Source organism: Lathamus discolor, chromosome 2, assembly GCF_037157495.1.
Source record: "Lathamus discolor isolate bLatDis1 chromosome 2, bLatDis1.hap1, whole genome shotgun sequence".
NCBI classification, from domain to species: Eukaryota; Metazoa; Chordata; class Aves; order Psittaciformes; family Psittacidae; genus Lathamus; species Lathamus discolor.
In genome coordinates this window covers 12224981-12239679 of record NC_088885.1, presented here as the reverse complement: position 1 = coordinate 12239679, position 14699 = coordinate 12224981, and the positions used below count along the sequence as shown (strand labels likewise).

At 38.7% G+C, this 14699-nt stretch overlaps 1 protein-coding gene across 1 annotated transcript in view; it reads left to right on the top strand.

Moving 5' to 3' along the window:
- POU6F2 (POU class 6 homeobox 2) overlaps positions 1-14699 on the top strand; it is a 286097-nt gene that overhangs the window by 38057 nt on the left and 233341 nt on the right. The window lies entirely within an intron of this gene.

Sequence of the window (14699 nt, the reverse complement as noted above, 5' to 3'; positions counted from 1 at the left end):
TAGTCTAAATTGTACCAGAGAAGTGCAGCCTTTCCCAATCAAAACAAAAGCAGCAAGAGTGGCACTCCAACACAGACATCTGTCATTCAAACGGATGACACCCTGTAAACCAACTCAAGCAACTCTGATCTCTAATCAGAAAAGGGAGCAGGGCTGTTCAGGCGCGTGCTTGAGTGATAGATGTTGATAGATGTCTGAGCTGGAGCAGCACTATGTGGTACACAATGGGATATTTTGGATTTAGAGGGACTGCTCTCCTGAAGGAGTTCCTTTTAATTATTTCCAATTGTGACTTGAGATAAACCTTAATAGAAATGGAGCATTTCCTTATTTTACCTGATCCTCTAGGTGGAAGTTAAAGGGAAAAAGGTCTTGTTTAAAGGGAATGCAGCTTTAAGGGACAGAGAGTGAGAGCCCATTTTCTAAGATTCAAGCTTTAATTTTGTAGTCTATAAGGAAATCTGTAACAGTGTTTAGATTTCAGTATTCCAGCTCAGGAAGAGCTGCAAGATCTTTTCTAAACAAAAGAATACATGCAATTTTCTTTTAAAGTGCTTAAGAGCATGTTCTTTCTCAAAGATATGGCACAAAAATATTTTATTAAACAACTTCACTAAAGAAATGGAAGAATGCTAATAATTTAAAAATCCTAAAACTTAATTTCTGGACTACAGTAATGACCATTACTGAATATCGCATCTATTTTTAAGCACCCTCTTAGTAATCATTGTTTCCATGGGAAGCATGATTTCCATTAGTACTTTGAATGTTCAAAAAACATAGAATAATTGTTTTAGTCTATTTCACCCAGGAAAGGATTGTAACGTATAAAATTCAGAGGGCTGTTAGTTGTCTGGAGTAGTACGAATATCCTCATCTGTGTTTTTATGTATTTAATTTGCTCAAATATTCAGGGTGCATCTGTTAAATACAGCGAGTTAAGGACAAAACAAAAACCAGACTTTTTAATCTGAGGGCAGTGAAATGTCTGTCTGTTCTTAGGTTGGGCAAGTCTTGTAATAAAAGGGAGGATATTTTTTGAGGCTTTGTCAGTTGGATGCTCCTCGGTGATAGTGAAATATACACAGGCACTTTTCATTAGAGTTGCCGTGTGGGGTACAGAAATGATGTGCAACAATATCTTGTCTCCTTCTGAACTGCAAATGTAATTTATATCCCTAAAAGCACTAATGAAAAAGCTACAAATTAATCTATTGTGTTGTTTCTGTTGGTGAGGGTAAGAGGTTTCCTTGTCTGATTCTTATACTGCTAAAAAGAGGTTTCCAAGTAAACAAAAGTAGGTGAAATAGTTCAACTCAGTCTGAACTTATGTACCATTTATTGAGGTTCTTTTACAATTATGATGGATGCTACAGACCTTTGAGCAGCAGCCCTCGTCAAGTTAATTTTAGTAACTTTGAGAACATAAAAGAAAGGACAGTGGGGCTGTTTAGATACATTTGAGGATCAAACTGAGCAAATTTAAAATCAAGATGATTAGTCTTTATGTCACAGATGCATCTCTTAAGGTAGATTTGCAGTAAACATTGAAAATAATTAAGTATAGTGTTCACAGCTTTGATATTTAAATATGGAGCATTATTCTGTAGCTGTTTCTTTTTATCATACTACTCATTGCATTAAACAAGAATGCATACTTTGGGCTTTTGCAGTCTCTGAAATGAAACTGTTTGTGGACTTACTGGTGTGATGCACAGAGGCTGACTATTTTCTCCAACTTTCTTTCATGTGATCAGAGATAATAGTTTTCCTTTCACCATATACCATTTAATACATGTTATGTGACAATTTGCCCAAAATATGTTTAGCAGGAGAGGGTGGAACATTTTGGGGAGTCAAGGGGAGGAGACAGGTCCACTGAGAACAAAGTTTTTCTGTGCTGCTGCTTTCATGAGTTTTGAAGAAATTGTGAAAATGATGCCTTGATTTAGCTGGGATGGAGGACCAGCATTTGAATGTGTTGTTGATGTTAGCAGTATTTCACCAGTCTTATTTTCATATAGATGAACAGAGTTGAATGATTATATGTGAAGAGCTTTCTTCTTTCTCACCAGATTCATTCTGCTTAGGTTGTCTTGATAGATGGGTTTATTTCTGCAAGGACCTGCTTTGCTCACCTCTTAACTTTTCCTAAAATCCGCCTCCTTTTTCTCAGAGTTCCTTGGTTTGGTATTTCACTGCATACCATAGAAACACTGGGCATTTATTTTCTGTTTGGTAGCACGTAGCACTAAACCATAAGAATGGTACCTTTCCAACAGTGGTCCCTGCTACATATCAGGAAAGGGCAGGAATATAATTAATTGTACTTGTGGCTTGGGAAGACACACAGTAAACTTAGTGTTTCTCTTCTGGGTGCTTTGCTGTAAGTGATGAAACAAGTGAAAGCTGCAGCTCCTTGGGTCTCAGACATACTAGCATGTGCTGTGTGAATTCCTGGTAATCTGAAACACCCCTTGAAACTGGTGCACAAGTGTCTGGGAAAATGCACTTTGTCACTGCAGTGTAGTTGTCACCTGTGAGTGACGGGAGGAACAGCTGTGGTTAGAGAGGTTGTACTTGCTGCTTTTGTTTGCCTCCTTGCTGTCTCCTGCTGGTGGTGTTTGGGTTGGATTTTTATAAAGAAAAGGCTGTCCTGTAGCCTGAGGGTTTGCATCTCTAATCCTCCACTGGTACATTTCTGCCAGTGGACTTGCGGAATCTGTGTACCTGCATACCAAATTTTGATACTGAAATCACGTAAAACAAGGGAATAAAAAGCATGGTGAAAAATACTTTCTGAAGTGTGATATGTTGGTAAAGGGCTATTCTGAAACACACTAGCTCCGAAGTCCAGTTGTGAAGTGTGGAGATAGCACAGCTGCAGTGTTTCATTTAAAGAAATCACGGGTTTGCTGGGCAGAATATGAGGCCAAGTTGATTTGCCAGAGATCTTGTAGTTAAACTATTTGTGAAGCGGAATCTCCTATTTTAATAATATGATATACTTAAATGGAGAAACCGAGTCTGGCTGTTGACATTGCTGGTGGTGCTACTTGCAGATGAACTTGTCTTACTCTGTAATATGCTTCAAAGTAGTAACCCAGGCTCTTACCGAGAAAAGTTGGTGTTTGTTAATGCTAAGTAGTAGCTTCACTTGAATGAATACACTGGGATCTGATCTGAAGTTAGTTAATCCAAGTTTCCATTTTATATGGTGTCTTTAAACAAGTTTAGAATGACTTACAAAGTATTGATTTGAAAAAGTCTTAGTAATAAAAAAAAAAAAAACCCTTCACATTTATCTGTGTAATATTTTAAACTGTTGGGATTCAAAAGCTGGTGCAGGCACCATGGGTATGAGTTGCATAAAGTTCTGTGTACTGTAAAAATCTTAGGAAAGAAGTGGCTAGTCCAAGTACCAAAAGCCTCTGTGGGCTGAGGCCAGCTTTCTGGATTTAGATCCAATCCTTAATTCATCCTTAATTGCAGGTAGTTTGTGGCATAATTAGCTGGTGGTATAAGGAAAGTTGGGAATGCATTTGCGTGGTAAGGTAATTCTACTGTATTATTAAAAGTTGCTCTTTGAGATTGACCCTGTAGTTCTATGCATCAAACTTGCTGAAATAAAGCAAGCTGTTAAGTATATAGTGAATGTAAGACCAAGCCTGTAACTGTGGAGCACAAGTGTGCCTTATTTAATAATTGCAGGATAGCAAGAAATTAACTGCTAGTATTTTGGGGCGGTTTGTTTTTTGATATTATGTATTTTTTTTAAATATATATGTATATTGGCTTTTTTGCTGGCAAGGTTTTGTTCCAGTGAAATGAAATCTTAGGTTTCCTGCACTGGATCTGAAGACTGTGGTTTTGTTTGGTTCACTACCAGGTTTTTTTGCCTTTCTCATCATCCTGTGTGTGTTTGAAGTCTGAAGTGGGGATATGCGAGTTAAATGAATCTGCACACATTTCCATAAACAAGGGTTTATTTTCAAAGCCCTGCCTTGGCTTTGGGGTTTTGTTTTCTTTTCCCATATTGTTACCCATGTTTCAGAACTGCATGCGTCTTTCTCTATAAGCGTACCCGTGTATGCTGCAGCAGAACAGGGCAGAAGTTGTTCCTAGCTGACTGTGTTTTGCAGGGAAACCCCGTGTATTTTTCTTTGAGGGAACATACCTTATCCTTTTTTATTTTTATTTTTTAAACTGGACTTGCCTTGATTAGAATTTATGGCACTGGAACCATTTCAGTTACAAAGGATAAAGGACAAAATTGTCTTTCACCTCTTGAGACAGTGGTCTCTGCAGGTCAGAGCAGAGGTCATTGCCAGGTTGCTGAGAGGAAGCTTGCATTATCGTCATTAACAGCATCTAGCCTGTGGGGGGAAGAAAGGCCTTCTGACGAAGAGCTTTCCTTTCATCAGTGTATTTAAGGCTGATTCTCAGTGTTTTGGCTATATCCTCAAATTTTAGAGGCCTGTAAGAGCTCTGCTCATGAGGAACACTTTGATAAGGTTTGGTAAATTCAGTGACAAAGCAATGTGTGTTTGTTGCTCTTGCTGCATTTTAAAGCTCTAGTGAATATTTGTTTGAATAGGGAAGTTCATGGCCCAAATGGTCTCAATATTAAAATCAGAGCCATCTTTTAGAGGCAGCAAACATTGAAAGGTTTAACCTGCATATAAAAATTCTTGTCTGTTCATATAATCTTATTCAGTAATTTCCACAATGTGGAGGCTTTGTTCTGAGACACTATCAGTTATCCATGCCATCATAAGGGGCTGTAGCACTGATCTTGCTACTGCTTGAATGTGTGATACTTTTATTAGAGCAAGTAATCTGTGGATTAGGAGCACTATTTCATTACAAAGACTATGTCAATGAGAAACATTAATGGATGGCGTGTTTACAGAACCAGATAATTATATAGGACTGTAAATCTATTTTCTAAAATGTAGTGGTGTCTTACTCAAGTAACAAACAAGTTCTGAAAGAATCTGAAGATCTGGCTATGTGAATGAAGGATATATTTGACATGAGGATTGAGGATTTTTAAGTAAGTGTTTGCAAACAGTTAGGGACTTGAATAACTACTCTGAATAATCTTATTGTTTGACTCCTTGGCAGAGTTCTTAATGTAGTCAGCGGGGGATGCATTTGTGAATGGGGAATAAATGCCCATTAAGGCCTAAAAAGATGTTATGACTATTTAAACACAAAGCACAGTGCAGTGGTAAGACAGAAAATCCATCCCTGGCTCAGCGTTCCTGCTGTGCCTAGGTATTGCAGGTAGCTCAGGCAGTGGTGGTACTGATGGTAGCACATATATTCCAACTCTGAGGAGACTGAATTCTGCCTCCTTTAACCTTTGGCGAAAGCAATATTGGGCTGATGAAGGGCAAATATTGCAGCCCCACTTATGAAGTCCCTTGCTCATAAGGAAATAAAGGAGCCTCTTGTGGCTGTCTTTGAACTGTGGCAGAGAGAGCCTATTTTAAAATAGGCAAACAAACAACAAAAGCTGTTTTGAATGAGGAGGAAGTTAATTGTGGGATTTTTTTTTTTTGTTCTTTAAAGACAATTGTTTGTTCCCATGAATTTCTAATTATGACTTAGCAAAATTCTTTTGAGCTAAGTGAATGTTACATGTTTCTTAAATGATTTCTCTTTATGTCGATACAGAACAACTATCAGAGGGAAGGAAAAAAAGAGTGAGATCCTAGGATGTAATTGGTGTGACTGAATGACAAATAGTTCATTTTTAATTAATCTTTTTTCTGCCTGTCTTTGAAGCTATCAAAATAACAACAAACTTGTTTAAGAGCGATGTTAGTGGCTGGCTGTTTCAAAGGGGACTTGCTGGCTACTAGACAGTAAACAGGTAATTTGTGAAAGAACTGTTACTTTGATTGAGATCCTTGCCAGTTTGTGTTTTGAGATTAATAATAGATCAGACACTTGCACATTAAAAAGCAAGCAAACGTAGAAAAGAGAAGGAAGGGGAATTGGGTGTTTCTATTGGACTTTACACAATTAAGCAAGTTCTCCATGGAAATGTGAGGGTGAGGCAGATGGAGGTGAAGTTATGTTTGCCCAAATGTGCACCTGGCACCACTTAACACCTCTCTTGATTTCCTTATGCTAAACAAAGAGATAGCAAGTGCTTATACCAAGCTGGCCCCCTGTGAGGGGGCAATATGTGTAAAGTTTCCTGCTGTCAGGTTAATAAATTTTTTAAAAATATCCAAAGGCAGAGGTAGCTGTAGGAAGCTCATAGTAACAGTTGCCATTCTCCTGTGGATCATTTTTCTCTTTAATATCCTATGTAGCGCTTGGTTTTCCTTGTTGTGTTGTCTTCCTGGGTTTTGTTCTTTCTGGCATTTGTGGGTGGTTCTTTGTTTTAATTCTCTTTCCCTGCTAAACTGCTGTTTCTGTTGCATCCATCACCTGTGGCCCCTTTATTTGGGAAGAGAAGGTCAGAGGGTGGGTGAATCAGTTTTGTGGCTTTTTATGCTTTGATTTAATTGCATATTCAGTGTAATAATGTTTTTTTTTTCCATTAATGGTTTATTTTCTGACTCGTTACATGACTACCACTAGCACTACCACAATAACATTACTTTGCTAGTTACAGAGTCGTTTCTGATGAGCTCAGTAGTAGCAGTTACATTAAAATGACAACTAAATGAGGAAATTAATGCTGAACAGGGGCAAAAGCAGAATAAAATTAAATGTGTTATAATTTGTGGGCTTCACCAGGAACATTATTTTGTTGTGGAAATGGTTTGATATTTGTTAGCGTAAAGTCTCATTTCTCTTTCTCCGCCATATAAAAATCAAAATCAATATCAGTATGAAACAAAGGAAGATTTGTATTGTGACATGTCCTCTTTTATGTTGTGATACTGCTTTGATTCTCTGGGAAGCAGGACTAAGCCCTTTTACTTTGAAAGCAGAGGTCATCTAGGGAAGAATAGTACCTCATCCTGCCTGGAGAAAGAAACCCTGCTGTTTTCAGACACAATGAAATTGCTTCATTCTCTAGATAGTCCAGGGATATTTACATGTACCAAATCAACCCACACCCCTGCCACTCTAAGAAGTGTTTAACACTAAACTACTGCTTGTCTATTCCTAAAACTAGCTTGGATTTCTGTTTTTATTTTAGTAAATGCAAGAAGAGTTGTTGGGTGAGCAGGAGCTTTGTTTTTCTTACTGGTTGTCCTTTCTTTTCAGAAAGGTAAATGATAATTGCTGAGGAGTTCGAAGTTATCTTAAGGGAAACGCTATGTATCAAAATAGAGCAGTCATGGTACTTGAAAGTGATTACAAAAGTTAAATGTACATTTCGTATATATTATCAACCAGTGTGACTGGAATATGATATAAATTATTTTATTGCAATTAAGAAGTCCTGAAACAATTCTTAGATTCAAATTTAGTGAAAAAAACTAAAAAAAAAGGTTTTCCTATATTAAGAGCAGTATTCGCTACAGAAGTGTACCTTTAGATTATTTCTTTAAAAACTAGCATTGAGTTCCCCTCTCTCCTGCTGCTTGTTGGTGTGTGCACACAGCTGGAAATGATACAGCTGTGCATGGGGCAGTTGTTGCTCAGATCTACTCAAATGCATTTTGCCTCTGTCTTTTGAGGTCTGCTTTAGGTTTCCTTGTTTTGGTTGAAGCTTGGGTGTTTGGAGGTGGGTTCTTCCTCTGAGAGGATGATCTAAAATCTGTGTTTAACTAAGAAGCCAGAATTGCTTTTCAGTTAATGTATACTTTAATATGTTGTACAACTAAGTATGTGCAATTATTTATTGGGATAGCACACTATTAACTGGAAAAGAAGAAAGATGATTGGAATTCAGTCTAATCTCTTGAGCATATACAGTATGGGGCACTATTTCTATATTCTTTTGCATACAATTAGGATTTATTCATGTGGTGTAGAGGTGTCATGTTAGCTCAGTGATTTGAATAAACATGAGGCTGGAATCTGACAGGTCTCATGTGACTGTCCATCATGTACATAGGAAGACCATAGATTTCAACAGGGCATTTGTCCTATCTATACTTGCATGCCAGTCTGTGGCCGCTACCTCACTGACGTGGTCACTGCTCTACAGCTTCCCATGTTCTGGAGCTAAAATCAGCTAAGCGAACATGCTGACAGGAAGGAGTAACCACTCTATAATTTTGCTGCCTTCATACTTGACAAAAGATGAATTATTGAACCAGTCCCAGGGTTGCTGTGGGTTTGTTTTGCTGTGCAGGTATGCATATGTATTGCAAAGGCTCTACAACTCCACCTCTGCTGCTTTGCCACGGGGAAACAGGCAGTGGCTGTGACAGGGGAAACATCTGACCTGCTGCAGGCACAGATGATGTGCTGGTGTTGGAACCTGTGCAAAGCTTCCAATAAAGGCAGAGAAGTTCTTAGGGGATGTTTCTGGGACAGGTAGGATGGATTATCATGATTAGGCATTCAAAATAATTATGGACTATAAATGGTAGTTATTAGTGAAACAAAAATCAGTGATTAAAATGAGGGAGGGGATTAGAGAGGCATAGATGAGCTTGAAGGTGACTGTAAATGTACAGGCTGGATATTTCTCCTCCTTTCTTATGCTTCCTTGCCTGAAATCATAAATAGTTGAGACTGCAAGCCACAAATCTCTCTGAAGGGAAAATGAAATTTACAACTGGAAGAAAGCAAAAAAAAAAAAAAAAAGAATATTTTAAAAATATTTTTTCTATTTATTGAAAATACTCTATTTCATAAGTACAGTAACTGTAATTATAATATCCAGCAAGAGAAGCATCTGCATAAGTCATCTGAGTTGTGTTTTCCACCCCCCACCCCCCTATGAAGAGTGCAAAGGGAACTCTTGTGTGTCTCTGTTGCTGGGTTTGATGCATTGCTTTTAGAGTCTCCTGATTTTAACGGCGTGAATACAGCACAGTGAACCTTCTCATAACACTTGCTGACAGGAGAAAAAAAAAATCTTTCAATCAGCTGGTCCTGCTCCCTCTCCCCCAGCCCCCACATCCCTTTGCTTTTATGAGGCAATGAATAAGAGCAGGACTGGATGATGCAGAGGTTTACTCAGATGAGATGTCCTACTCAATGAGCAACTTTGGATTTGCGGGACACCGGCTTGTGACCCTGGGCCTTCAAGGGATTGAGTTTGGGGGCTGAGCCTTTCTCTCGCACCATTCTCTCATCTGTGTGCAATGATGGCTTTTGTGTTTTGAATAGCACTTTACATATTTCAAGCTTGCATGTGGCAGCAGACCCCTGTGATGTGTCACAACACATGGTGTGGCCTCCCAGCTCTGGCAGTGGGGCTGTACTGGGAGGGAGGCGGAGGGGAGGTTTTGGTTTATACTCTGAAAACTCGGGAGCGGAACATTCATGCTTATCAGGAGGAACAGAATCAGGCCTTTTCTTGCAAAAAATATAAAGATTCTTGTAAAAAAATATAAAGAAATTAAATCTCCAGACTCTGGTCAGGTGTTTGGTTATTTGTTTTTAATAACCCATTCTTCTGGTTTTGTAGTTTCTTCTCTGTGGGTTCCTGTAGCTGCTGCAGCTGACACCAGGTTAAAACACTTTAAAAAAAAAAAAAAAAAGAAAAAAAAAGAAATGGTTTCCCTAAAAGACAGCTTACTGCTGACTGTTTTATTTTGTTTATATCTGATATTTCTTGTGGTATTCAGATGGTTGTAATAGACTAGCACAAGAGCTGCATGTCTTGTCATCTGTACTGTATCAATACGTTTTTATAATGATACAATAACCTGAACCCTGTAACAGTTTATGATCCATTTGAGAATTCTTATGGATTCTCAGAGTGACGGAGACCTGAAAAAAGAACTTGACTGCTTTAGCACAACTGGTGCTGTGACAGGAAAAACTAGTGCGCCTGTGATTTAGTTGCTAAGGAATCATATTGATCTGATTTGTCATTAAACTTTTAAGTTTGAGGGGAAAAGGAAAAAGTCAGCTGGTTGAAGGTGGAAAAAAAAAACAGTGATGTGATTGCAAGGGTCTGCAATACAGGTAAACTGTGCTGTACTACTCCTGATATTGATTTGTTATGATTAATAAATATGATTTTATGCATTACGTATGTAGCGTATCTATAGTAGTACTTTTTCTTTTTAGAGCTGAAGAAAATTGCTTCTTGCTCTTTATTTTTCATTGACTATTTTTAGTCAACGATAAATGAAGAACTTTAACAGCAGTCTGAATGCTGGGGACAGGACTTTAAAACAGAAAGGCAGCGGTAACAAATAACCACACCGTGAACTCCACGCACGCAGCCATCTTAACATTTGTAATAGCGCTAATTGCCTACTGCTTTTTAAAATATGCTTCCACATGAGCTCTCAAAACCCATGAAAGCTTGGTATGTAAAGTAAATTGTTTGTCACTAGCTGACGACCTGCCATATTTATTGTCAGGAGAAATGGACATTAGTTGGAAAAGCAGTTGTTAAAGGCCAAACAATTTTTAAAGATGGCAAAGATGTGCAAGGGCTTTCCTTTTTCTAACAATGAGCCACCCCTTCAGACATCAAAAGACAAGATAATAAGACACTTCAAGCACAATTCAAGATTATATTCAACATCTAAAGGCTCATCTCTTGTCAGTTTGCATTTACTCTCCCAGGGATGTGATGCTTCTATCATCATTCTGTCAAGAGGAGTCTGGCAGAAGCGATGAGGGCCCCTCATTTCACACACTTAGTGTTTTTTATCAAATAGCCCACACTCATTCTGATTCAGCCAAAATGGGGGGATAATTTGAAGAAGGTCATGCACAAGTACAAAAATCTTGTGCTGATTTGTGTGATTAGAAGGCATTAAAATTGTTAGTTCTGAGATGTTTTGTCAGTTTATTTAGTAATACACTGTTGAAACGTTAAAATATTTTTAAAGAAAAAAGGCAACTTTGCTTAAAACAACACACACTTTATTATTTAACAAATATTTTGAACAGTGCACTATTCCAAATGGTGTTGTCTTAATATAACCTTAAAATGCATTCACTCCCCCTTTCCCCTTTGTAGGTGGGATATTCAGGAGTTCTTGAACTCATCAGGATTTCACTCACTGGTCATTTCATCCTTGGAAGTTTTGTTTGGGTAAAGATTTAAGAGGCTCAATTCAGCATAATATCAATATAAAAGGAATAATTTCAGCAGCTTATGTAGGGACACCTAACTACAGGCTAAAATAGTACAGCACCAGTAGGGTTATCTAGAGATGACTCTTAAATGTAGATGTAAATCTAGTGATGTATTTTAAATAATACATCACAGGTGGTCTTTGAATTGCCACATGTGTTTTGAGCCCTATTTGTATCCCATTCAGTTTTGTGTGGGCAGCTGTTCGGAGCATCTTCTTCTGGAAACCAAAGCTGTGATAGTGTGTGCTGCCTGAGGACATATTTCCAGTTTCTTCCTTCTCCTTTCTGTTCTGCAAACATGAACAGCACATTTAATGCCAGAATACAAGGTAACTTTTTCAGAGAATGGAGGGGTGGTAGTTCTGTGTTTTGGAGACTCGTAAAGGAAGGAAGAGGACAACGTGATGGCCAAAGGAATTCTTTTGGTGGTTGTTTTCGTAGGGCTTAGGATAGTGATGAAAGCACAAATTACTAGAGACAGCATTTGCAAAGCAGTTTAGTAATCCTAGTAAGATTTGGTGTGGCAGCATTCTCAAGTAAACCATAACATCTGTAAAGCAGTGGTCACCATTTGCAAGCCTCTATCAGTAACCAGCTTTTGAGCATGTACCCCCAATATATGTATATTCATAAAAAAATATATATATTTGCTCTAGTAATATGTACATCATAAAGCATACGCAAAAAGTAGATATTAAAGGAAGAGGAAATAAACACAATTTTAAAAATAGCTTTAACTTTATTGGGGTACAAAATAATTTATTTCAGCACCTCAATGGGTTGTTTTGCACACCCTATGTTGGAAAGCACTGTTGCAGTGGACCAGGAATTTAAATGATAATAAGTGAGCTGCCTGTCAAGCCATCCTATACTCAAAATCCTCACTGAAATAGGTGGGCCGTAAGCTGTATTTATTTTCACATCTGCTGTCTTAAAGAATTGTGTGGGTCCCCCAAAGACGAGGGAGAGCAGAATTTAGATCTCAGCAATTCCAGCTGCCTAAGTAAAGTCAAGTCCCAAGAAAGGTACTGGATCTGTTTAAAATGTGCAGTCACTTTGCTTGTACAGGCTTCTAGCTTTTCAGGAAAGAAAATAAGACTGGTGCTTTAGGAAGCTTTTTTTGGCATCTCTATTGGAAGTCATGAATGAAACTTCTGAGCATTTCTTTTGTAGTACATATTATTTTAATGTCAGCTGGATCTTGCCGCCTCTTGTCTTAGCATTACACCCCTCTTTTTTGCTAACAAGGAACATGAGGATTTGACAGGGAGAGGTACAGAAAGGTGGGATGGAGTAAAACTTTTCCTCATTTCTGACGACTTTGATTTAAGCAACAAAAATAAAGACTGGATTGTGTTATGAGTGTATCGGTACGTGAGAGGGGCTCTAGTATACAGACTCTACATGGACCATGTAACATGGGGGGGCAGACATCTTCATCTCCCATTGAAACCAAGGGGATATGAGGCTGTTTAACCTCTCTTAAAAAGGAGCCACTGCTGAGAGACTCAGCTGGAGTCAGCTCTGAATTTTGAATCATGAATTTATCAGATCAGATAGGAACAGCTGTGAAGGTATGTGCTTTTGGACTCATAAGAAAAAACTTCTCTGCTCTATGGCTTGACTTTGCACAACACTGAAGAAAAGGTAACCTGCAATCATGGTGCATTCCAAAGGGTTTCACTGGTCAAGAAACTGCAAGGGATTTGGGAAGCTGTGAACGAAGTGTCAAGAAGACGGATGGAATCGCTGACTGACCTGCTGGTAAGATACACTAACAACTTCCACCTCAGTGGTATGGTATTTATGCTACAGTGCAGAGTGACTTCTCAAAGGAATTTGCTCTCCTACGCATGTAAATGCCTTTGTGTATATAATATATCAATGTAGTGTGCAGTATTTCTAGGGAACCTATAAGGAGAAGTGAGTGTGCATTTAAACAGCTGCAGATGTTTAAACTGCCAGACTGTTATGTCCAGAATAAACAGCATTTTTTGCTCTTGTTGAAAAGGTTTTCCTGCTTTATTCATAAGGCCTATCTATATTCAGATATTGGTCTGCTTTCTCCTGAATTATTCTGGAGGAGAACTTATGGCTGTTTTCACATCAGTGTGATTCTCTGTGCATCCACTTCTGCTCCACACTGGAGAACCAGCATCCTCCAAGACTGAGTGGGGAGACAGGGAGATGCTGCATATGCAAAATTCATGTTGTCAAAACGTTAAGGAGTGACAAAGATCAAAAGGCAAATATAACCAAAATTTGCACCGTGAATGTAGTTGTGCAAGATCCCTAGTACCACCGGAGAGTGAAAGTGGTCTTTCTAAAAGACTTGTATTCTGAACAGGATTTGGTTTCCGATAGGACAGGATTTACTTGCTAAGCTTTTACCAGATCTGTGGGCTAGTTTAGGCCTGTTTCATTATCATGTCTTTCAGTATGAGCTTATGGGCTCATATAGACTCTGGTTGCTATGTGTGTATCACTGTCTTGGGGAAGTTGCTCCCCTATACTTATATTTATTAAAGATCAGGTCCTGAAATCCCATGGTACATGGGGAGGGAGAAGAAGAGTGACTGTGAAGCCACAGGACCATCAGTATAAGTTCAGCAATGCTTGAATCTGTCCTAGCTTGCTTGTGTGTCTTCCTTACTCAGTCCCTTGGTGCCCTAGGAGGCTTCTTCATGTGTGCTTGGGGATGTTGTCCTGGTAGTTTTCTTCTCATGCATGAATGTGCAGAAAACAACACTAGTAACACGTACTGTTATAGGTCTGTAAATCCTTTTCCATCTGCTCTCGGACCTGACTGTGGAAGTTGTAGGGATGCGTGCAGGGAAGCTAATGCAGATACTCGCTGCTGACAAACAAACTGAGCATCCCTGAGTTGAGCAACAACTCTGCTTAAAAAGTACTTAAGCCATAGCTATTGTGCAGTCCATTGGAAGTGTTCACAGTAGGATCCAGGAAATGCAAATTAATTCCCATAGATGAAGATAGAGAAGCTACTATGTTTAAGGCATTAGAAATGTATTTTTATCTTTCTACCTGTCCTCCTAAAAGTAACAGGGATGGGGAGTAGCTTCTGCTAACATAATTATATTGATTTGCTCTGTGCTGTGCACCCAGCTGCTACACGAACCACTCTCTAAGCTGTTCTGGCAAGAATTACCTGGTACTTTTGAGAGAGCATCGTGCAATAGGCCAAGTTCACATGTAAGGTTGTGAGGAGGACTGCAGTTGGTGGGCACAAATATAGTGTTTCTAAAGCTTAAATATTTAGTAAAATTCCAAAACAAACTGAGAAAACTGGAGTGGCAAATGTGACATTGGCTCTTCATTTTCAATGTACATGAAGGCATCTTTCACCCAAAGCCTGCACTAATATTCAAAGAGGCTGGGAGGAGCATGCACTCATGTAAAGTAAGTGCCTATTTAGCTCTTGCACAATGACACTTTGAGTAATTCTGTATGCTTCTGGGTTAGTGTTAACATGAGTTGACTGTGCA